A 23,111-nucleotide genomic window follows, 5' to 3' on the forward strand; every position below is an offset into this window, starting at 1 on the left:
CTCTCCTAACCTTATATTGTTTATGTTTAAGTTATCGGCCAGACAAATTACTTTCATCTTGATATTTACTTTAAAGAAATTTAAAAAAAACTAAGATTCAAACTATAAAAGAATAAAAAAATCATAGATTTTTTAAACTATAGCATATTCTTTACATGAGCATTTACAATAAATTATGTATTACACATCACATATAGTGCTTTAAAGTTCATAAAAACACTTTACAAATATCACAACAACCCCGGTAGGTATATGTTATTATTAACCTCATTTTATAGATGAGGAAAGGGAGGCAGCAGAGCTTAAATGTCTTGCCTAGGGTTACACAGCTAACAGGTGTCTGAGGCCGTATTTGAACTCGGTTCTTCTTGATTCCAGGGTCAGTACTCTATCCACAACCCTTTTATCACCCTAGAGACACAACAGCTCCTTCATAAGGGTCATTCAACTAATGCACAAGATCTAAGGTTAGGTCTCATTTCCTATGGATAATATCAATAAATAAAAATGTTCTCTCAATCATCCCAACCACATTGTACCTGTTGAAGTGTTTCAAGGCTGAGCTATGGCCAAGCTTCCAGAGGCATGCTTCTCCATGCTCTCCAGGCCCTTGGCCACTAGATACAGCTTTATTCCCAGGTCTTACCAAGTTGGTGGGACTTGACGAACCAAGTTGACACTTGGCTGGTTTAATAGCGTCCCTTCTATGACATGAGTCAGTTAGGTTATTGTGTATTTTTCACTCACAGTTGGACCAGATGACTCCTGAATTCTCTCCCAACTCTCAAATTCAGTGATTCTGAGGAATCAATGGACAACTTAGGTAGATAAATCACTAAGGACACAAAAGCCTGGAAAAGGATCACAGGATCATGGTTTTAGAGCTGGAAGTGACCTCCGGGGCTATCTAGTCCAATCTCTTCATTTTACAGATAAGGAAATTAAGGTCAAACAGGTGATGTGCCTTGTCCAAGGTCACTCGGGTAGGAAATGTCCGAAGTAGAAAACAGGTCAGTCTTCTGGAGAAAGGGATAATAGTCCAGGCATCGATATGTCTCAAAGGTTCAAATAACCCCAGGTGGATCTCCAGCATCTTGAGAAGATTCCCTATGGGTTGTTTTTTTTTTTTTTTAAGAAAAACACAAACAATGATTGTGCCAAGGCAAGAGAACATGGAGAGGTTACCACATACATCAATGGAAAGAAGATTCATAACAAAGAAATCATACAGCTCTTGAAAGTATAAAAATGGGTTGAAGAGGCCACAGGGCGAGGTACATTGCATACTGTAAAATGGGGCCAAAACTTTGGGTTTCAGTCCTGGCTCCATCAATTAGTTGCCAACAATTTAACCACTCGGGCCCCTCAGTTTCCTGATTTGTCAAATAGAGAGACTCCTTCCTACCCCACCTACTTCACAGGATTGCTATGGGTAAAGGGCAGTCTATTTTCATCATAGAGAATTACAGTACTCAGATTTAAAGACAACTGAAGGCATAAGACCAAAGCAGTAGCTTAATTTATTATAATTAATAACCAGCTCATTACCACACATTTAATATATAATCACATAAAATTATATATTTAATAACCTGATTATTATCTATTTTGTATTATCATGTATTTAATAACTTCCCATTACATACTTCTTTGCAGTGATTATATTTTTAAACACACACACACACATATACATACACATATCGATTATCCTTACTACATAGGGCTGAGAGATTATGGTTATGATTCCCAGCACACAATAGAAGTGTGGTTCCAAGGATGACTGCTTCAGTGGTCTGCACTAAGATGCTGTAGAGTGGGGGGTATTCTGATGCTCTATGCTGGTAACAACATTGCTAACTCTCCCTTCTTCCAGCAAGTCCCAGATTTTTAGAGCCAGCATGGGCTTTACAAAGATCCTCTAGTTCAACCCTCTTATTTTACAGAAGAAACTGAGGCTCAAAGGTTAGATGGCTTGCTTATAGTCACATCGTAAGTGGCTGAGCTATGACTGAGCATCAGAAAACAATCAGATTTAGAGATGGAAAGAATATTAAAGACCATCTAGGTCAACTCCCACACTTTAGAAGAGAAAATGGAGATCCAAAGGGTCTTGCCAGAGGTCACAAAGTGAGATAGTACATCTGGACTTTGAACCTGGGTCTCTGGGCTCCTGAAATACATCTCTTTCCACTGTACAACATTGCCCTTTTTATGCTGTGTTTGCTGGAGTCTATCTCCCAATACCACTGAACCCTATTCTGGAAAGACAGGATGAAGTCAACCTCCACTCCTCAGTCAGAGCGGGTGCAGAAACGAGGAATGGCATGGATGTACTGGAGTGGAGTAGAAACCTACTTTGAAAGTTCAAAAGTCAGTATCCAACTTTCACACTTTTAGTCCAAAATTGAAAGAAAGAGAACTTTGTCTCTTCTCGTGAGGAACAGATCTTGGGACAGGAAGGAACAAAGTTTTTTTTTGTTTTGTTTTGTTTTTTTGCTCCGGGTAGGTTCACAGGAAATTCTCTTAATTTACCAAAAAAAAAAAAAAAAAGGCACAGGAATGTCTCTATAAATGCAGAAGTAAATCATGCCTTTGGCTTATAGGATCAGAGATTTAGAGTTGGAAGGGAGTTTAGAATCCTCACCCTCTCATTTTACAAATGAGGAGACTGATGCCCAGAGAGATACACACACTAGCTAGTCTTGTGACCCTGGGGAAGTCACTTAACCTCTCTCAACTTCAGTTTCTTCATCTATAAAATGGGAATCATAATTCACAGAGATTATGGTGAGGATCCAATGAAATAAGGTAGGCAAAGTACAAACCTTAAGGGATGATGTATTAGCTTTTATTATTATTCAGTGACTTGCCTAATTCCCTGTCAGTATTTCACATGCCTTACTGTCTATTTCCTTCCTTCCCCAAGTATAAATGGGGATAAAATAAAAGTTCTACTGGGCCCAGCTCTGCTGAATCAGGCAGAACTGGAATTAAAGGAAGCTGCCAGGCTTCAGGTCTCCTGTTGGAGGCTAAACATCATAGCCAGTAGCAAGGGGTTAGACAGAAGACGGATCTCTAGGTTGCAGAGAACATTTTTCCTTAGAACATCAGGAAATAGGTTGTTTACTGGGATCACTGATTCAGAGCCAAATGCAAAAAACCATAATATCTCACTCTTGGACTGTGCCCATGCTGGCTCTAGTGACCAAAACTCCACCCCAGCCCCAAAGGCTATCCCTCTTGCAGTGCCCTGCACTGGGGACAGGAGCCTGCCTCCCACCAGGAACCACAAAACAAGTCTGCCTGCCCCCTCCCACACCCTCACAGACAGAGCTCTGCAAACTCAAAAACAGCCAGTCACCGCTTAGCTGAAACGCAGAAATACTTTTCTGCTAGCTGCTGTTGCTGCGGCTGCCGCCTAACGGAAAATTTGGGGAAAATAATTTAAAAAACTAGGGAAGCAACAAGGGAGAACCCAAGGGACTCTCTCTTTGGTCAGTCTACTGCAATGTGTGTTTATTTAAATGGTTTTCTGTAAAACTTGCATACATAAAAAATTTCTTTTAAAAGCAGAGACCAGATTTTCACATCTTAAACCTCAGTTTCCTCATCTGTAAAATGAAGGGATTGTACAAGTAATTGAGGGATGATCTCTAAGGGTCTGACAAGCTTTAAATCATATGATTTAATATCATAGGATCCTATGATCTTCCACCTTCATAAACCTAAGCTTGAAAGGACTTCAAGAGACTATTTAGTCCATTTACCTATCTTCAGACAGGATGGCACCTAAATCATCTCCAGTGAGAAAAGCTTTACTTTTCTGAACATGACCTCTCAGGGGATGAAACTATTCCATTTAATTCATTCGACAGATAAAATGCCTACTATGTGACGTCTAATTTACCAGTGTTGGGGCAATAAGGCCCCTATTACAAATAAGGTGCCTACTATGACATCTAGTTTACTAGTGTTGGAGCAATGAGGTCCCTACTACAAATAAGGTGCCTACTATGTGACATCTAATTTACTAGTGTTGGAGTGATAAGGTCCCTACTACAAATAAGGTGCCTACTATGTGACATCTAATTTATTAGTGTTGGGGCACACATTAGGATAAATAAGACACATTGCCTGAACAAGCAACTTTACCCTGTCTGATCCTCAGTTTCCTCATCTCAAAACAAGCAGTTTAGGCTATATGGGCTGTATGACCTCTTCCAGCTTTAAATCATGAAGGAGTTTACTTGTAGATTTTTTTTTCGGTCACAAGTTCTTGCTGACAAGAGTATTTAAATCCTAGCTGCTATATGTCAAGGCCTCTGAGAAGGGCATATCTTCCAGACAGTTTTTGCCTTGTCCAGAAGGCAGAGGTATTTATTTTGAGACAAAAAATATAAAAGTGTTGAGAACCTTGTGAAACCTCACCCAGGTTGAGCTCTCCCTTCCATAGAAAATCCAATGTCGGGGCAGTTAGGTGGCCCAGTGGACAGAACACTGGCCCTGGAGTCAGGAGGACCTGTGTTCAAATCCAGCCTCAGACACATAACACTTACTAGCTGTGCAACCCCGGATAAGTCACTTAATCCCATTGCCCAGCAAAAAAAAAAAAAAAAAAAAGAAAATCCAATATCTGAGGTACAATGCCTGCCTAATGAAGGAAGTTTAAGGAACAGCTGGAAGACAAGAAAATAAGATCCGGTACCTAGCTCCAGCATTCTCTGTCTGGCTTATATGGACCCAGGTATCCAGACTAAAAGAAATGAGAAATGTTTGGGAAATAAAGGCTTTCCCGTGGACTCATTCTTTGGAGCCGCAGGACAAGTACTTGCTTCTCTCTACTAATTCTTCTATCTTTTCAGTAAGATACAAACAGATAAGCCGGATAAAAGAATGTTGGAACTGGAAGGGACTTTAGAACATTGACCACAGACTCATAGCTAGAAAGTGCTTTAGAACAGAGATGAGAATGTTAAGAGTTAGGAAGAACTTTCACGATCATATAGTCCATTCCATCCCCAAGAACACATCTCGGTTTACAAATAAGGGAGGGCCTTGGGAGGGCAATATAGTGTAGTGCCAAAAAGCTGAATAGGAAGAGAGTCAGGTCTGGGCACAAATCCCAATTCTGATAGTTATTAACAGTATGACCCTGGGCAAATCATTTAACTTTTCTGAGGCTCAGTTTTCTCCTCTGTAAAATGGGGATTATGATAGCTATAGAGTTATTGTGAGGGGAAAAAGAAGTGTACATTGAGCAGTATATAAATGTAAATTATTAGTACTAATAAATAATTAGTACTAATAAGTGTAAATAATTAGAGAATAATTAGCATTAATAAATGTAAAATGAGAGTAATAATATACTCCCTAACTCATTGAAGGCATAACTCAGAGGTGAGCATCACTTCTTGGGAGGGTCAAGAGAAGGGATGTATAAAACCCTTTTTAAGTGAGTCTTAAGGCCTCATATATATTTGAATTGTGATAGCTATCATTAAGTTACTGGCCTAAGGCCGCTGGGTTAGTTGAGAAGCAGAAATGAGTCTCAAATCCAGCCCAGTTCAGTGCTCTCTCTACTCACCTATGCTGCAGTTTATTAGGAGGGTTCTGTCTGAGATAAGGAGGGTGATTGAAACATTTGGATCAAACATTCCTGCAATGCTCAGAAACCCTCCAGGCAGGGCCTGTCACTGACTGATCTCTCTTCTAGGTGTTTAGGCCAAGTTGGGTTTAATGCATCCAGTCAGAAGAAGTAGGGAAGCTCCAGTCTTTTATTTTTCCCAACCCTTCACAAAGCAATAGGTGCTCCTACCATCTGGCTAAACAGTAAAACCCACATTCCATTCCTAAGAATGCTTTTATACTTCAGGGGTCAAAATGAAAAACCTCCCATAAGCTCAGGAGGCATTCCAATTCAATTCCCAAGGAAATGTGGCAGAAGAGAGATACCATGGAGCTTAGTGACTGGCCTGGGTCACCAGACTGAAGCTGAAGTCTCAGCTGTCACTAGCTTCCTGTATAACCTTAATTAAGTGACTTCATCTTCCTGGGTCTTAGTTTGGTCAATTTAACAGAGGAGTTAAACCAGATGAGCTCTCTCTAACACTATGTTTTAAGCACTAGCATCCTACATTCTAAGATCCCTTTTAGCTCTGGCATCCCGTGTTCCAAAGTCCCTTCCAGTTCTAACATTCCATGTATTTTTAAAATATATTTTAAGGGCACTTGATGTCTCCTTCTCCCCCCTACTCTGTGTGTGTGTATGTGTGTGTGTGTTTGTAAAGCTTAAAGCCATATATAAATTTGAACCAGGTTAGCTGAGGAACAAAAATGAGAAAAAGAGTCTCTAAACCAGGACCAGTTCAGTGTTCTCTTTCCTCACCTATAAAGCAACTCATTGGGAAAGCTCTGTCAGAGATAAGAAGGATGTGTGAATCATTTGGATTGAACATTCACAAATGGTTTTTATAAATGTGTATATACACACATACAATATAGTTGTATCGAATTTCAAATAATATTCAATTATCAAACATATATATAGAAAGCATATAAAATACTCTCTCTCTCTCTCTCTCACCTCTCCCCCCCCCCCCATCTAACTATCATTATCCCTTCCACATCTCGACTTTCCCCATCTGGGTTTTAATATATCTTGGACTGTCATAAAGAAATTAAATGGGAATTTTTTGGGAGTTTTACAGAAGCTTCAGACAACACACAAAGGCCAGCAGTTGACACAGAAAAAGTTTAGAAACTCAGAAATGCATAAAATATATGCATTGTATAATATCAACATATTTTATCCTTTAATACTATAAACACTCCATAAAAGAAAAAGAACAAATTCAGATTTCTTCTCTGGTATGGAAGGCCAAAAAATTTTACGTGGATTTTCCAGATCACAGGAGTGCTATGCCCCTAACCCCTTCGATGTGGAAGGGATAACTGTATATATCCTCAGATATCTCTTAAATTTCCAACCATTCCACTCATATCCTCATTTTGGACTTTTTTTTTTATTTCTCTGGCAGGACTTGTTCGGACTACTTTGACTTACTTCTTCATCATGCCTCTATCTCTAGGTACCTCCCCCATCCTTTTTCATCTTTCTTTTTTTTTTCCCTCATTAGATTGTAAGCTCCATGAAGGTAGGCACCAAATTTCTTTTTCACCTTTGTATGCATCCCTAGCACATAGCAGATGCTTAATAAATGTTTATTGACTATACTTTAAGGAGAGGCACTGCATGCTACAACGATATAGGGTTAGATTTGGAATCCAGGAACCTGGGTTTGAAACTCAGCTCTGCTGCTCGGCTACTTGTGTGACCCTGAACAAGTGACTTAATTAATCTTCCCAGGCTTCAGTTGCTGATCAGCAAAATGCTCTACGTTCCCCCACAGTTCTAAATCTAGGTTCCTATGATAGATGTGGGTGCTGGCTCCATCAAGGTAAGTCACAGCCCTACCTCACCTTAGTAGAGAACCTCCACGAGCCACTGTAGCCAAAGAAATCTATCACTTAATAGACTGTCCTCTATCAATGAAGGTCTCCACACTTAAGGTTAGTGCCCCCCCCACTGACTTAATTTCTACTCTATGTACGATGATATGTAGTATGTAAGTATTGTCTCCAAAGATAGAACCCAAGCACACAGACGACTGAGTCGGTTTGAATTTTGTCCTGGCATTCACTCAGCCAAGTGTGACATCAATAAAAGTTTCTCCTTTGATTGCTTGGCCCTTCCAGGTAGTTAGAACCTGTTAGACTGGACACTGTGTTGAAATTTAAGAACCTAGAGTGGCTTCCACATCCACTGAGATGGGGCAACAGAATATAAATGATATCACACATACATATTAAAATATTAAACATTTCCTTATGTCTCTACTCAACAGTAAATATTTTCTTATTTGTTTTCTAGACTCAGACATAGAACCCCAGAGGTGCTAAGCCATCCCATATTGTACTTACTGCCCCTGCCCCTGCCCAGTCAGACCATCTTAAAGGACTTTTAAAGCTTTCCTATGGGACTAGGATTTCCAAAGTGTCCCCAACAAAATGTCATGCATCTTCCCCTGCCCTCCAGAGGCCTTTGCTGGAAGATGATCTGTGGAGCTAAAGGTTCCTCTCCTCCCTCTCCCCAAACCTACTGAACCATTTTTAAAAGCTGCCTACCTGCGGCAGCTAGGTGATACAAGTGGATAGAGCACCGGCCTTGGAATCAGGAGGACCTGAGTTCAAATCTAGCAACAGACACATAACACTTACTAGCTGTGTGACCCTGGGCAAGTCACTTAACCCCAACTGCCTCACCAAAAAAAAAAAATTTAAAAAAGCTGCCCACCACCCCAGAAAATTAACCCAGCATGTTGCCTTCTTTCTTGCTGAGCCTATCCCATCCACAACAAGGTGAACAAGAGTCTGAATCTCTTACTCTTCCTGGCTTTCCTGCTCTCCTGCTTGGCTCCCTATAATTATAGTATTTAAAACTATAAAGAACCTTAGAAGCTCATCTGAGCCCAAAGATATCAAGTGACTTTCCTCCAAGCTTTTCGGGCAATAAGTAGAAGAGTCTGGATTCCAACCCAGATCTTCTGATGCCAAATCCAGTGATTTTTCCACCACATCCCCCTATTTGTCATGGAGCTGTGCAATCTGCCCTCAGTGCCTTAGGAAGACACTTCCATCTTCATTATTACCTTTAAAAAGAGAAGAGCGAGTCCAGCCTTCAAGGTTTTTACAGGGAAAGCACATTGAGGAGGCTCTGGAGTCACCAGGATTTAGGTGACGGGAATTTGTTTATGCAGGGGTTTCCTGCCACTTCCTATTTCTTTGCTCAGATTTCTTCTATCACTTCCTCTTTACTGGGGTCTAGTCACTGATTTGTTTTCCAGATGAAAAAGAAGACAACAGCACTTGCTTCCCTAGTCTGTAACCATGCCCCTTAATAGCAAAGGTTTTTAAATAGGGAGCCATTAACTTGATTTTTAAAATATTTTGAGAACTGTATTTTAATACAATTGGTTCCTTTGGAATCTTATCTATATTATCCATTTAAAATCATTCTGAGAAGGCATCTCTAGGCTTCACCATACAAAGAGTCCAAGATGAATAAATGTTAAGATCGGGGCAATCTTATCTACTACTAGGTCTAGGAACCTTCACCCACACAGGTTGCCCCCACCTGCTTAGATGTCCCTGGCTAGAAGGGATCTCACCCAGCAGGCCCAGCTGTTACCGAGTAAAAAGTGGATCTTGGCTCCCAGGGTCTCACCATCCTACCTAGGGTAACCATTTTCATAGAGCTCCAGGGGTGGGGACCCTGTGACCTCAAGGCCACGTGTGGCCCTCTAGGTCCTCAAGTGTGGTCCTTTGACTGAATCCAAACTTCACAGAACAAACCCCCTTAATAAAAGGATTTGTTCTGTAAAACTTGGACTAAATCAAAAGGCTGCACCCAACGACCTAGAAGGTCACAAGTGACCTCAAGGGGGCGGGTTCTCCACCCCTGGACCTTCTCGAATAACAATGGTTGCCATTTCCATAACACTTTCAAATGCTTCCTTCCCACAAGTATCCAGAGGGAAGAAAGGTAAATATTCTTATCCCCATTCCTGGAACACCATTGGAAACCAGCTCTCAACTCCAATTCCAGTGATCCTGTCATTAAGCCCTCCTGCCTCTACATACTTAATACTGCCTGGGTTAGCTTGTCAGTAAAAGCCAAGCAACGCCAATTATCATTCTTTGGGTAAGACTTCAGAGTTCTTTTCTATACAATTTTTTTCAGGACTTTATCTTTAGTCATCTTCTCTGACACTCCTCTTTTCCACAGCTCTCTTCAGAACCCAGCTCCAGACAATAAAGTCTCCCTGTGACCTCATGATCTGGCCAAGTGTACCAAGGAATGGCATTTCTAATTTCCACAGATTTCTTTCCTGGTTATGCTTCTGGGATTGTGGTGATTTTCTAGTGACCGGCCTATCTGGCTGCCTCAAGCAGAATAGCCACTGACACCCATGGCTTCTTTTTGTTCAGCTTACTCTTCCCCTTTCAACAACCAATTGCTAATTTACTGAGGCCCTACTCTGTGTCCTGTTGTCCTATGATGGATCTACCCACTCCCTTCCCCAGTCCCCCCAAAAGTAGATGGCAGGCTCCCCCTCTTCAGGGGGCTCACAATCTGGCTGGGGAAATAAGATTTTCATTGCAGTTCTTACTGAACTTTCATCCTGTTGATTTTCTGAAGTTTCTTTACATTCAAATCATTAAGCAGGTCTGGGCAACAAAAATGACCATCTATAGAAAAGAGAAGGGAGGAGGATGCAACAGGTTAACAAAGCAATGGAAAATCCCTTTCTTCTCTGGGTTACAGGTTGTCTGTATATGAGAGTTTGATTTGGTGATTTCCATGGCCCTTCCTGATTTAAGGTCCCTTTCTATTCTACGTTCTAAGTGCCCTCCCAGTTCCAACTAAGTTGTAAGGCCCCTTCCCACTCCAGTATTCTAAGTTCTAAAGACCTTCCCAGCTCCAATATTCTGTGTTCTAGGGCCCTTCCTAGCTCCAACATTCTATGTTCTAAGGCCCCTCCTAGCTCCAACATTCTATGTTCTAAGGCCCCCCCTAGCTCCAACATTCTATGTTCTAAAGCCTGTCTCAGCTCCAGCAGTTTATGGCTTCCTTTGGGTGAAATTGCTCTTCCCTCTTCCCCAGCCAAAACACAACAGGGCTCAAGTGGAGCAAAGCCCATCTCTCTTCCTAACTTCCAGTGAGATCGAAGGGTTAAATAAAGATGAATTTGAAGGAAAACGGGGGTGAGGAAGGAAAGAGAGAAGGAATAGTTCATCTGATCTTGAAACAAGTAGAACTGTGAGAACCTGAGAACCAGAGAGCCAAGGGCCTCCGTGCCAGGCCAACACCTCTCGAACTCACCTACCCCAGTCTTTCTTCAAGCCTTCCTCCAGACTGGAGTAAGTTCAAACAGCAGAGAGGGTCCAACTAAGCTGTCTTACTATCCTCGTCCAGAATACCCATCAAGTCCAAAATTTGTCCAGACTCTTGGAGAAACTCTGTCAGAGGTACAATCCCAAAGCAAGCTTGTTTTCTTTTCCATGTGCAAGCAAGATAAGCCAAGGATGGTCCACATCTGTGTGGTCCAGCCAGCAGGGCAGAATAACCTCCCTGAGTCCTCCCCAGAGGAGATAAGTAAGCCTGGGCCTGGGGCTTTCTTGCTTGAAGAGGAAATGAGGGTGCTAATTCAGGTACAGAAACAAAAAGGAAGCCAAAGCTGAAGCTCCAGCGGAAAGCCCCTCCTCCTACACCCCCAAGGGGGCTCACGTGCTTTGCCTGCCCCAGGGCCTCTAACAGTGGCGGGGGAGGCGGGACCAAGACGACGACGACACACTCCGCCTACAAAGCCTCAGAAATGAGCAGGCAGGCTAAAATGAAGTCATAACCATAACTGCCTGTCCTGTGGTGCACTAAGGTTTATAAAAACACCATTCCCAACAAGAAAGCCTGTAAAACAGATAGTGTAAGCATTATCATTTCCATTTTACCGATGAAGAAACCGAGGTTCAGAGAGACTGAGTGACTTGCCCAGGGTCACACAAGCTGGCATGTGAACCTGCATCTCCAGACTTGATCTCTGTATTTGCACGCCCCTCCACTGCACAGAACCCTGCAGCAATGCAGGCAGAGGAGAAAGGACCGAACTACTCACCAGAGACTATGGTTCTTACTCTTTGACTTTCTGAAGGTTTCAGTTCTCCTTCAAAAGGAGAAATGAACATTTTAAATGTTTTTTTTTTAAAGATCTCTTGAGCATTAAGATAAGAGTAGTTTTTGAACTTCTTCCAGTGATGTGAATGGGCAGCTTAGTTAGCAGAAAAAACACATTTGATTTCCTGGGTCCCAATCTTGCCTCTGTTATCCCTTTATTAGCTCTGCCTGGTCCCTTGTGCCTCAGTTTCCTCATCCTCAGTTTCCTTCATACAATGAGGAGGCTGGAATGGATGATCCCTAAATTCTCTTCCAAATCCAGTTTATTTTGGACCATAAGACTTAGATTCTAAGAAGCAAATCTGTTTCCCTCAGTCAGGCAGCCTTGTGTGACAGGAAAAATCAGGAACTAGAAATCAGAAAAAACAACAACAATAACCACGAAACTGAGTTTGGGTCCTGGTTCTGCCACTTGATGTGGGATAGCTTCCCAGTGGGTTCTGCTAAGGGGAGTGTCTATATACCAAAGGGAAGTACTGACCCTTTAGCAGTATTTCCAGTTTGGTTCCTGACCAGACTCACTTTTTTTTCAAGTCTATAAAATGTAAAGGAAATAGCTGAATAGCTAGGGGCTATGCATATTGAAAACATTTACTGGAACCGCTTGTGGGTTTCCTTCACTGTCTATATGTATGCAGTTTACGATCAGCTCTCCTGGGGTACTGAGAGATTTGTAGATTTGACAGTATGTGGTCAAAGAAAACCTCCCAGGTCAGAAGGGGACCTTAAAAAGTCCTTTCTAATTCAAAAAACTTCCAATATTTTAAAGTTCAAGTGTCTTAATATGCTTTTGTTGTTTTTGTGGTTGCTTTTCAAGCCATCTGAACTTAGAGAGCTGTGGCTAGAAACTTCTATATCTTAGGATATAGAACAGGATGAGAATAAGCACCTACTGACTTTAAAATATCTCACTTGATCCTCACAACAAACCTGTGATATTACACTCATTTTACAGTTGAGGAAACTGAGGCAAACAGAGGTTAAACAACTTGCCCAGGGTCACACAGCTAGTAAATATCTGAGGTCAAATTTGAACTTGGGGTTTCAGGGTTCATAGGCAAAGTCACAATCTTCTAACTGAATGGACGAAGTCCAGCAATGAAGACAATCATTTCTATGAAGAGTCCCAAATTCTGGGGTTAAGGCTTCAAAACAGTACAGAGTAGTAATTAAAATTTACATTACATTTCTAACTGCAATGTGCTCCTTTATCTCTAATTTTTGTTCCTGACTATTTCCACTTCTCCTGGAGTCTACTTCTTAAAATAGTTCTTAACTATCATGCATCCCTATGCCTTCTGTTTCCAACACTGCCTAGGCACAAAGAGAAAATAAAATCCTTCCAGTGACTCCATGCTTTCCATCCCCTCACCCCCAGTTCTGCACTTTCAAATGTAAAAGTGAAAGTAATTATGGCCCAGATGATGGAGATGAAGAATGATGAAGGGAGAAAAGGTCAGTGGAAGAAGATTGTGAATTCCTGGGCACATTATCCACTGCACAACCTAGCTGCCTCAAATGCCTAGAATGTGAGAACACAGGGGACCTTAAGAACTTCAAATGTCCTAATAGCCTAGACTAATTCTAGACTAATATGTTAGAGATATGATTATTAATATTTGTGCTCCCTACCTGACAGCTACCGAGAGGATCAAAAGAGCTAAAATTTAAAAAATAAAGTAGAAAAACAAAACCATGACTTAGACATAAAGCAACATGAGTGCATTTCTCTCCCTTAATGGTTTTGGGTCCCTTTCTTCTGATTTTTTTAGTTTAGAGCTTTGCTTCAGCTGATATGCAATGAATTTAACTGTTATCTTGAATTAATATCTGCAAGGCAAAGTCAACACTGGGATCCTTAATGAATTCCCCCCTTCCCCTGCTGAGTAGTTTAAACAAGCCGTAGAGTCCCATTGTCAGTCAGGGCCAGTACTTCTTTCATTTTCTACTCTTCTTCCAAAGGAGAGAATTTTCTAGGGTTTGGCTACAACCTGCTTATGCAGGGAAGAGCCTTAGGGGTCATCTAGTCAACCCATCTTTAAGTATTTATTAAACACTTATTACACACCAAGCACATTTCTTGGGATGAGTAATATTTGGGATGGTTTCGTTTTGTGAATGTCATAATGCATAGACCAGGAGGGGTCACCTGTACTAGGTAAAGGTGGTGCCCCACTCCCACCCCCCAGCAATGTCACTTAGCTTTTCAGCACTCTAGGAAACTCTTTAAAATTCTGAATTGCAGAGAAGATGCCAATGAGCACTGGGAGAGGAAGCTCCCTCACCTGGGAGTTTCCCCATTCCAGTGAAATCACAGATCCAATGTTCATGCATTTGGGCTTCTAATGAGCTAGACTGAATCAATGTCTGAGTTGACCAGCTGAAACCAGATTAAGCAGATTTTCCCATTTTTGGTTAGTTCTATGTGAATTGAGTGCTACATTCCATGATATACATTTTATTAATCTCTTTTGCTGTGTTTTTAATTCTGTGGTTTTTAAAAATGGATGTTACTCTTAGGAAAGGTAGTATAGTGAATAGAGCACTGAGCTTGGAATCAGGAAGACCTGAGTTCAAATCCAGCTTCAGACATTTGCTAGTTATGTGACCCTGGGTAAGTCACTTAACCTCATTGCCTCAAAAACAAACTGAGCTTAGGCTAGAATGAAACCAAATGGTATTTTGTCTAACCTTAAATAAATCTCTTCCCATCTTCTGGGACTCAGTTTCTTCCTCTCAAAAATAAGTGTTGGACTATGATTGCCAAGGTGTCCTCCATCTCTAAATCCTATGAAACCTATTATACATTTGGTGAGATGCTGGACTAAATGGATAATCTCTAAATCTCCTTCCAACTCTCCCTAGTATCCTGTATCCCTAGTGTTTAAGTCTTTTCTAACTCTATCAGAACATTCTAGGTTGGAAGGTCCTTTCAAACACTAAACCCTATGACCCTCTGATCTTTGTCTCTCACTCAAGGCAAATCAGAAAACTGAACTTTAGCTCTCTTTCTGCTCTTTTGCTTTCTTGATTTTATTTTATCGTGGTTCCTAAGTCACATTTCTTTATCAAAGGAGAGATAGCCTCATGTACTGGAAGGAGCCTTGGACTCATCTCCAAGACTAGCTGGGTCGCCCTGGACAAGACACTAAGCTGTGGCTTCCTCCTCTGTAATATGGGAATAATGTGGTGACTACCAACCTTACAGGGGCATTGTGAGGAAAGTAATTTCTGTAGAAATGTGAGTGATCATTATTAAAGTCTTTAAACTGTTTATGGGTTTCACAAGGCAGTGTTAGGAAGAAGACAGAACACTGGGTTGAGAGTCAAGAAAACTGGGTAATCATTAAATTCCACACTGACAAATCCTATAGGCAACAGAGTCATTCATGGTTTTGACCAGAGGGAAGGCAGATGTGAAGTGTTTCTTCAGAAAGACTAACCTTGGGGCATCTAGGTGGCACAGGGGATAGAGCTCCAGCCTTAGAGTCAAGGGGACCTGAGTTCAAATCTGACCTCAGATACTTGACACTTACTAGCTGTGTGACCTTGGGCAAGTTGCTTAACCCTGACTGCCTCACCATAAAGCACCACAAAACAAAACAAAAAACTAATCTGATGGTCTCTGAATTGTCAGGAGCAGCTCCTAGTACAGTGGTTTAGAGCATTTAACTTGGCATCAGGAAGAGAGTTCAAATCCTATTTTATAACCCTGGGAAAATCATTGAACCTTTCAACCTACATTTCCTCTCCGTAAAAGAAGGGTATAACGATAACTCTGATCTTACAGGTTTCTATAAAGATCAAATGAGATCACTTGTGCAACCTCTAAGGCTTATATAAATGCTAGCAATTACTATTACCAATAGAATCTGGTATGGGTCACAGAGAAAGATAGATATACAATATAGTAACAGGATCTAGTTTACATTAATGTGGATTACCACTGGAGGCAGGAAAAAGAAGGGAGGAAGAAAGGGAGGTGAAAGGTAACTGAAGGAAAAAAGGAAAGAAGAGAAGATGGAAGGAAGAAAGGGAGGGAGGAAAGAAGGTAAAAAAAAGAAGACTATTTGTTTGGTTGATTTTTTTTTCCCCTGAGGCAGTTGGGGTTAAGTGACTTGCCCTAGAGTCACACAGCTAGTAAGTACCATGTGTCTGAGGCAGGATTTGAACTCAGGTCCTCCTGATTCCAGGGCTGGTGCTCTATCCACTGTGCCACCTAGCTGCCCCAAAAGAAGACTTTATTAAGCAATTATTATGTGCCAGGCACTGTGCTCAGGTGCTAGGGATACAAATGCAAACAAACACACACTTTATCTGTTTTTATGGGCTTAGGCTATGTCCATGGACTCTGCTACTTCCCAACATGATAAGAAGAAAAAGACAGATGAAATAGATGGCAGCAGGCTGAAGAGTATAGTAGAATGACTATGATTATCTCAGGCTTTATATTTAATTTATATTAATTTATATATATTAATTTACATTAATTTAATTTTTATTAATTTATATCCCCCATTTTATCTATATATTTAATTATACTTATATAATTAATATTAATTAATAAATAATTAAATTAAGCACTTAACTCTTAATTAATTAATATACTAAATATATTTAATTATATTTAATTTCATTCAGTTCTTACTCTGAGCTTTCAGAAAGAATGATGCCAATGAGAGAATTACTCTAAGTACTACTGTGTTGTTGTTTTTTTTTTTAATTTTTCATTTCTTATTGGTGATGAAGTCTATTGTAGGGCAAGAAACACTGGGCTGGGAGAAATGAGACCTGGGTTCTATACTTGGTTCTGCCACTAACTAGTTGTATACTCTTGGATATGTTACTACAGTACCCTCTGTCTTAATGTCCTTCTCTGTAATGACAGGGGTAGACAGGTTGGCTAATCTCTCACATCCCTTCTTGCTTTAACATTGTATGTGCTCCATACTGTAACAGTCAATGTCCTAATGGACCTCCTAACTCTTGTATTCCATGTTTTGATTAATCTTATATCTGGAGTCCTAAAACTCTCCTAAATTCTCACTGAAAAAGATATTACAAGGACTGTATGATGCCGGAAGCTACCAGATTTTGGTTCCTTGGAAGTTTGGTCTGGGGTGATCTCCATTATGTTAGGACAGGAAATCCTGTCATTCTAGTCAAGGAAACAAGACCTCAACATTTAAAGGGTTTTTTTTTTTTGTTTTTGTTTTTTTTTGTTTTGTTTTGTTTTGTTTTGTTAACAATGTCCTTCATCACCTGATTCACAGAAAAAAAATATCAGGTTCAGATTGTCCAATCTAAAGATAGGAGGGAATTGTTTTGAATGCATCTGAGCAGAGAAGAGAAGGGTCCTACTGTACCATTTTGCCTTGAGTCCCTTGTAACACGGTTGACACTGATGATCTCTTCAGTTCTAACATTTTACGTTCTAATGCCCTTTCCAGCTCTGATATTCCATTAAAATCATTCCAATAGAATTCAAATTCCATGGGGTTAGAGTCTATTTTTCACCTTTACTTTGCCCCTAGATTCTATCACAACGTCTTACACTGAGTTAAGCACTTAGCAAATCCTTGCTGAATGAACAAATAAGTAAATGGATTCAGTTTAACAGAGACAATAAATGGAATACTGATTTCTCATATGTAGGTCACTTTGACTGGAATGTGGAATGTGAGAAAGGGAACAAGATGCAATCAGTCTGGAAACATAAATTGGAGTCAGATTGAGGTGTGCCAGGTGGAGGAATTTGTTGTAGAGCCTGGAGGCAATAGGGAGCCACTAGAGATTTCTGAGCAGGTCAGTGACATGACCAGACCTGTACCTTGGTAAGATTCTTTTGGCATGCACATGGAGGATAAATTGGAGAAAGGGGAAGCATGAAGCAGAGACATGAATTAGGAAGCAATTTCAACAGTTTAGGCAAGAGGTGAAGAGGACCTGTCCGGAGTAGTGTTCTTTTTTATTAGCCAGTGCCTTTAACTATTCTGATGTGCCTCCACAGTTTGAGGGACTACTTATGAATTTCTACCTGTACTAGGGAGGTTAAGTGATGGATCAAGCCTTTTTGATTATTAAGGTTATTTTTATTATTATTTTCTACTTTAACTATAACTGTACCATCTCCCTCCCCCATTTTGAGAGACTCCTTTCCTAAGGAGAAATTTCTGTATTGAGTATGCTTTATTGTGATCTTTTTTGTTTCCATGTTGAGTTTATCATTGCCTTTGAGGCATAGCCACTTATTTGGAGGCTTATAAATTTGCTCATCCAAAGTTCAAAAGGTGTTTTCTTTTTCCTTTTCTTCTAAGTTTTACTGGAAAGTCTGGTGCCCTTTCCCATCACCACTACCAAAGATAACAGTAGCTCAGGTCAAAGTCGTTCTCAAGAATGACTGTTTATGAATACCCAAGAAGAATGGATTGTCCATCCTCAGCTAAACCCAACAACTCCCAAAGTCATGAACCTGTATATCATTCTTGGGTTAATTATGGGAACCCCAGGTTTCTCCATATCTTGGGTACCCACATCTGAGTCACTAAGAGTCAGAGACCAAACACATGTTTGGAAAATATTGTCCTGAGCTAGACTTGTGTATTCTGGAAAATTAGCACTCAGCAAATACTGGTTGCCACCTCAGACATGCACAACCTGGTCAATTAGCATTAATAAAGCTTCAAAAACCTTCGAAGAGCGTGGGGCCTTCCTATAAAGGACTCCCTTCAGTTTCCACTATAAAAGCAAATTGTATTGATCTCTTCCACCTCATATAAATATGGGTACTATTACTATGGAGAAAACTGGCACAGGGCCAAAAGAAATTTTATAAGCCGAAATAATCTTGCCCTTCATTTGGAAACAACCAAAGGAACCATGGCAGCAATCCCCTCTGAACACTCACTTCTTACCCAAACTGATATGGCTTTAATTCACCTCTGCAATAACTCATATTCTTCAATGAATTTCATTGAAATATATCAGTTTTGTGCATACCTTTTGACCCAGCAAGACAACTCCTAAGTCTGTATCCCAAAAAGATTTTTAAAAAGGGAAAAGGACCTACTTGTACAAAAATATTCATAGCAGCTCTTTTCTGGTGGCAAAGAATTAGAAATTGAGGGGATATTCATCAATTGAGGAATGGCTGAACAACCTGTGATATATGATTGTGTTGGAATACTAGTGTGCTATAAGAAATGATGAGCTAGATGCTCTCAGAAAAATCTGGGAAGACTTACATGAACTGATATAAAGTGAAATAAGCAGAACCAGGAGAAGAGTGTACACAGTAACAGCAATATTATATGATGATCAACTGTGAATGACTTAGTTATTCTCAACAATATAATGACCCAAGATAATTCCAAAGGACTCATGATGAAAGTGCTATTCACATCCAGAGAAAGAACTAATGGAATCTGAACGCAGATGAAAGCATACTATTTTTTTACTTTCTTTATTTTTTCCATGTTTTTTTGGGGGGGGGTCTGTGTTTTCTTTCACAACATGACTAATATGGAAATATTTTGCATGATTGCACATGTATAACCTATATAAAATTGCTTACCATCTCTGGAAGGAGGGGAGGGGAGAGAGGGAGGGTGAGAATTTGGAACTCAAAAAATTTTAAAAAACAAATGTTAAACATTGTTTTTACATGCAATTTTAAAAAAATAAAATATTATTATAAATAAAATAATGTGTCAGTTTTGTGTTAGATTTTACTTTTATATTTTAGTGGCATGGAAGCAATGTTTATCACACAACTATTTCTTTGTAACCAGTCTGGTATGTCAATCAACAAGCATTTATTAAGCACCTACTACATGCCAGACATTGATGACATCAGGCAAAAGTGAAACGATCCCTGCCTGCAAGGAGCTTATATTCTCTCATATAATAATTATGATAATTATTGAGGGACAATTGGCATAGAAAATTAGTCTCAGAGCCGTGAAGACCTGTATTCTTGTCCCACCTCTAACAGGTTACTGGGTTACTGCCAATGTTCTAGATAACTCTCTAAGATGGAAATCCTCAACCTATCCATGGAAATCTGACCATGGATAGATTTCAAGGTAAGTGTGTGTGTGTGTGTGTGTGTGTGTGTACATCTTTATTTCAATACAACTGATTTTCTTTGCAATCCTATATATTTTATTGCACGCATTCAAAAACATTATTCTGAGAAGGGGTCCACAGGCTTCACCAGATTTCAAAAGAGAGTCCATGCCACAAAAATGGTTAAAAAAAAGTCCTTAGTCTAAGACTACAAGTTACAGGGAAAGAGTTGATTTCCAATGGTAGAAGAAGTTCATTGCTGTGAGCTCCCTACAACAAAGAAATAATAGGCCCAATCCCCATCCCTAATGATGACAGCTATTTTTTCTATTTTCTACATTATAATTATCAAAAATTACACATATTATCACTTGATCCTCACAAACATCTTGTGAAGTAATTAAGGGAAGTATTATCCCTATTTTACAGATTTAAAAAAATGAAGCTCTTAAAGGTCTGTTTACTCATCCTAGCTAAAAGAAATCTTGGACCAGTAAAATAATACTGAGCTCATGCTCCCTCAGGCCCCAATTCTCCCCACAGGTATGGCTCTTCTTCGCCTTCTTCTTTTTTCCACCTGGTTCCTGTTCTGAAATAAGAGAGAAAAAGCCAGGGGGAAAATGTCTATGAGAAAAGGCAGTGTCTTCATATGATTTTCTAGCTCCTCTGGAGCTCCAGGCCAGATGTTTCTGGTGCTGAGAACTTCCTGGCCTCTTATCTCTTAGTATTGGCCATCTTGTCTTAGGCAGCTCCATTTTGGGTCCTTTCTAGATCAATGGACATAAAGCTTCATTTTTGGCTTCTCAGAAGGAAAGTGGCCCATCCCTTGGGATGCATGTGGTTATACAGTAGTAGTATCAAAATATACATATACACACACACACACACACACACATATATGCATTTAATTTTTATCCTTTCAATTAATTGGGGAAGGGAGGGAGAGGAGAATGATAATGGCGATATCAAAAAAAAAAAAAGAGAGAAAGGCTATTTTAACACTTTTAAAAAGCACAGAGGAGAACAGAAGAAAGAGCAGACAAGCAAGACAGTTTTGAAAGAATTATATAGAATTTATTATGTACTTAAAAAGTAAGTAGCAAGAAATGGAGATTCACAGTTTCACAGAATCCTATGTTCCACTTTATATATGAAAATGCTCCTTTTTTAGTGTTTAAATTAAAAACAAAAATAAAATTTTAACCAAAAAAAGTACGCTTATGAAAGGAGCAAGACATAAAATCTAGAACACTGAGTGAAGAGATCTCCTTCGCACTACCTTGTGTGGCTTTGGTTCCCATCTCTGGAATTCTGGGCCCCTCACCTAGGAAATGAACAACTGAACTAAATGACTCTGAGGCCTCTTCTAGTTCTAAATCCTATGATTCTGTCAGAGGGTGGTCTCTAGCCTCCTTTATGAAAGCAAAAGACCTTTCAGACCCAACTAAAATCCAATCTTCTATAGGAAGCCTCTCCCAACTCCTCTTGATTCTAGTGCCTTCCTTCTTTTAATTATTTCCTATTTATCCAATTAATTTATCCAGTTAAGTAACTTGCCTTGGGTCACATGGCTAGTAAATGAGGCTTGATTTGAACTCAGGTTCTCTCAACTGACTGGCCAGGGCCAGTGCTCTATCCACTGTGCTACCTAGCAGCTCCTCCCCCATTAGATCATAAGCTCCTTGAGGGCAGGATTCTCTTTTGCTTCTTTTTTCTATCCCCCACTACTTAGCAAAGTCACTAGCACATAGTAGGAGCTTAAAAAATTTTTATTGACTATTATGTTTTGGGTTTCTGGCTGTGGCCACTGAATGGTCTTCCTTAACCTTCCTGCAAAGTACATCCTCCACGCCCCAATAGGAAGAAGACCCACGCAGGAGCCAAAAATAGTCTTTAAGCCCTAGGAGTTGCCCTAACCCCTATCAGGGGCAGAATCTGAAGGCTCTGGCTCTCACCACAGATGCCTCACCACCTTTGTTTGCAGTGGAGGAAATTCTAACCTTGGAGTCTGTTTGGCATTGATCCCACCACAGCTGTTCAAATTACAGAAGGAAACCTTCAGGGTCTTTCCTATATGGTGATAGAACATTTCTACCACTAGAGAATCATAGAATGTCACAACTCAAAGCACCTTAGAACCAAAAATGTTGGAACATAGACCACAACATTAGAACTAGGAAGGAATGCTCATTTTATAAACATGGAAACTGAGGCTCAGAGGGGAAGTCATGTCCCCAAAGTAATGCATGGAGTTAATGCTAAAGCAAGGATAGGGAAATAGCTCTCCTCAATCTCTCTGCCTCTTCTTTCCCTTTTCCCTGTATTCCTTCAGCACTGACAAATATCTATGAACCCATGCTGCTTCCAAGTGTTTGTTTAGGCAGTTTCATGTATATTTTGTATGTCTTGTCTCTTCTACCAAATTGTAAATTCCTATTTATTGAATAAGCTGTATATCAGAGTGCTTAGAAAGGTTTAAGATGCATCATGTTCAGGGATACCAATTACTTAAAATCAAAACAAGGACAAATGATACTAAGTTTAGTGTTGGGAAAAGATCACTAACTGGCCTTGGACTCAAAAATGAAAGGGTCAAGTAGTAACTCTGACACTTACTGGATGTGACCAGAGGCAAGTTATTTATTTGACCTCTCCGTATCTCAGTTTCCTCATCTATAAAATGGGCATGATAATACTTGCATTACTTACTTTATAGGGTAAAAATATGAGCTATTTCATTGGAGGAAAAGAACATTTGATACTTTATATAATTTAGCCTGGGCTCAAAGCCAGCACATCTAATAAGCTCTACTCAATAGCCTCCATTGGCTTCCTACCTCCCTGTAGAATACAACTCTGCAATCTGGTTCCAAATCACTTTCTAGTTGATCTTCTATGACTCTCCACTCTGTTCCAGCTATACTCGGTGTCCTCATAATTTTCTGAACATGCCATTATCTTTTTCGCTCATTATGTCCTTCTTCCTCTGTGCCCATACACATTCTTTCCATCTTTTGAGACCCAGGTAGAAATAAATCACCTCCTCCTTGAAGAATTCCCTAACTAAGCCCAGTCCATACATAGTCTAACGTCCCTCCTATAGACTCTCTATAACATTTCCAGTCAAATACTACTTCCTGAACCCTGCACCTTGAGATCAGATTACCTGGTTTTATTCATAACTTTTGATGGGAACGGTCATAATGATAATCACAAACATTTCTAAAGTGTTTTAAGGTTTAAAGGTTAAAGC

The 23,111-nt window shown here is 40.0% G+C and overlaps 1 protein-coding gene across 5 annotated transcripts in view; it reads right to left on the reverse strand.

Annotated features, from left to right (window-relative positions):
- Positions 1-23,111, reverse strand: part of LOC114047052 (N-acetyllactosaminide alpha-1,3-galactosyltransferase-like) — a 124,490-nt gene that overhangs the window by 73,788 nt on the left and 27,591 nt on the right. Inside the window, exon 1 of one of the 5 annotated variants that reach the window (XM_027867735.1) lies at positions 10,947-11,288. The exons of 3 other annotated variants lie outside the window; for them this stretch is intronic. The gene's annotated coding sequence lies outside the window, so the exon portion shown is untranslated. Of the gene's footprint in view, positions 1-10,942; positions 11,289-23,111 lie in introns of those variants that run through there. One more of the 5 variants, XM_027867736.1, reaches the window with a different exon arrangement.

Source organism: Vombatus ursinus, unplaced genomic scaffold (assembly GCF_900497805.2).
Source record: "Vombatus ursinus unplaced genomic scaffold, bare-nosed wombat genome assembly UNPS02014786.1, whole genome shotgun sequence".
Classification (NCBI taxonomy): Eukaryota; Metazoa; Chordata; class Mammalia; order Diprotodontia; family Vombatidae; genus Vombatus; species Vombatus ursinus.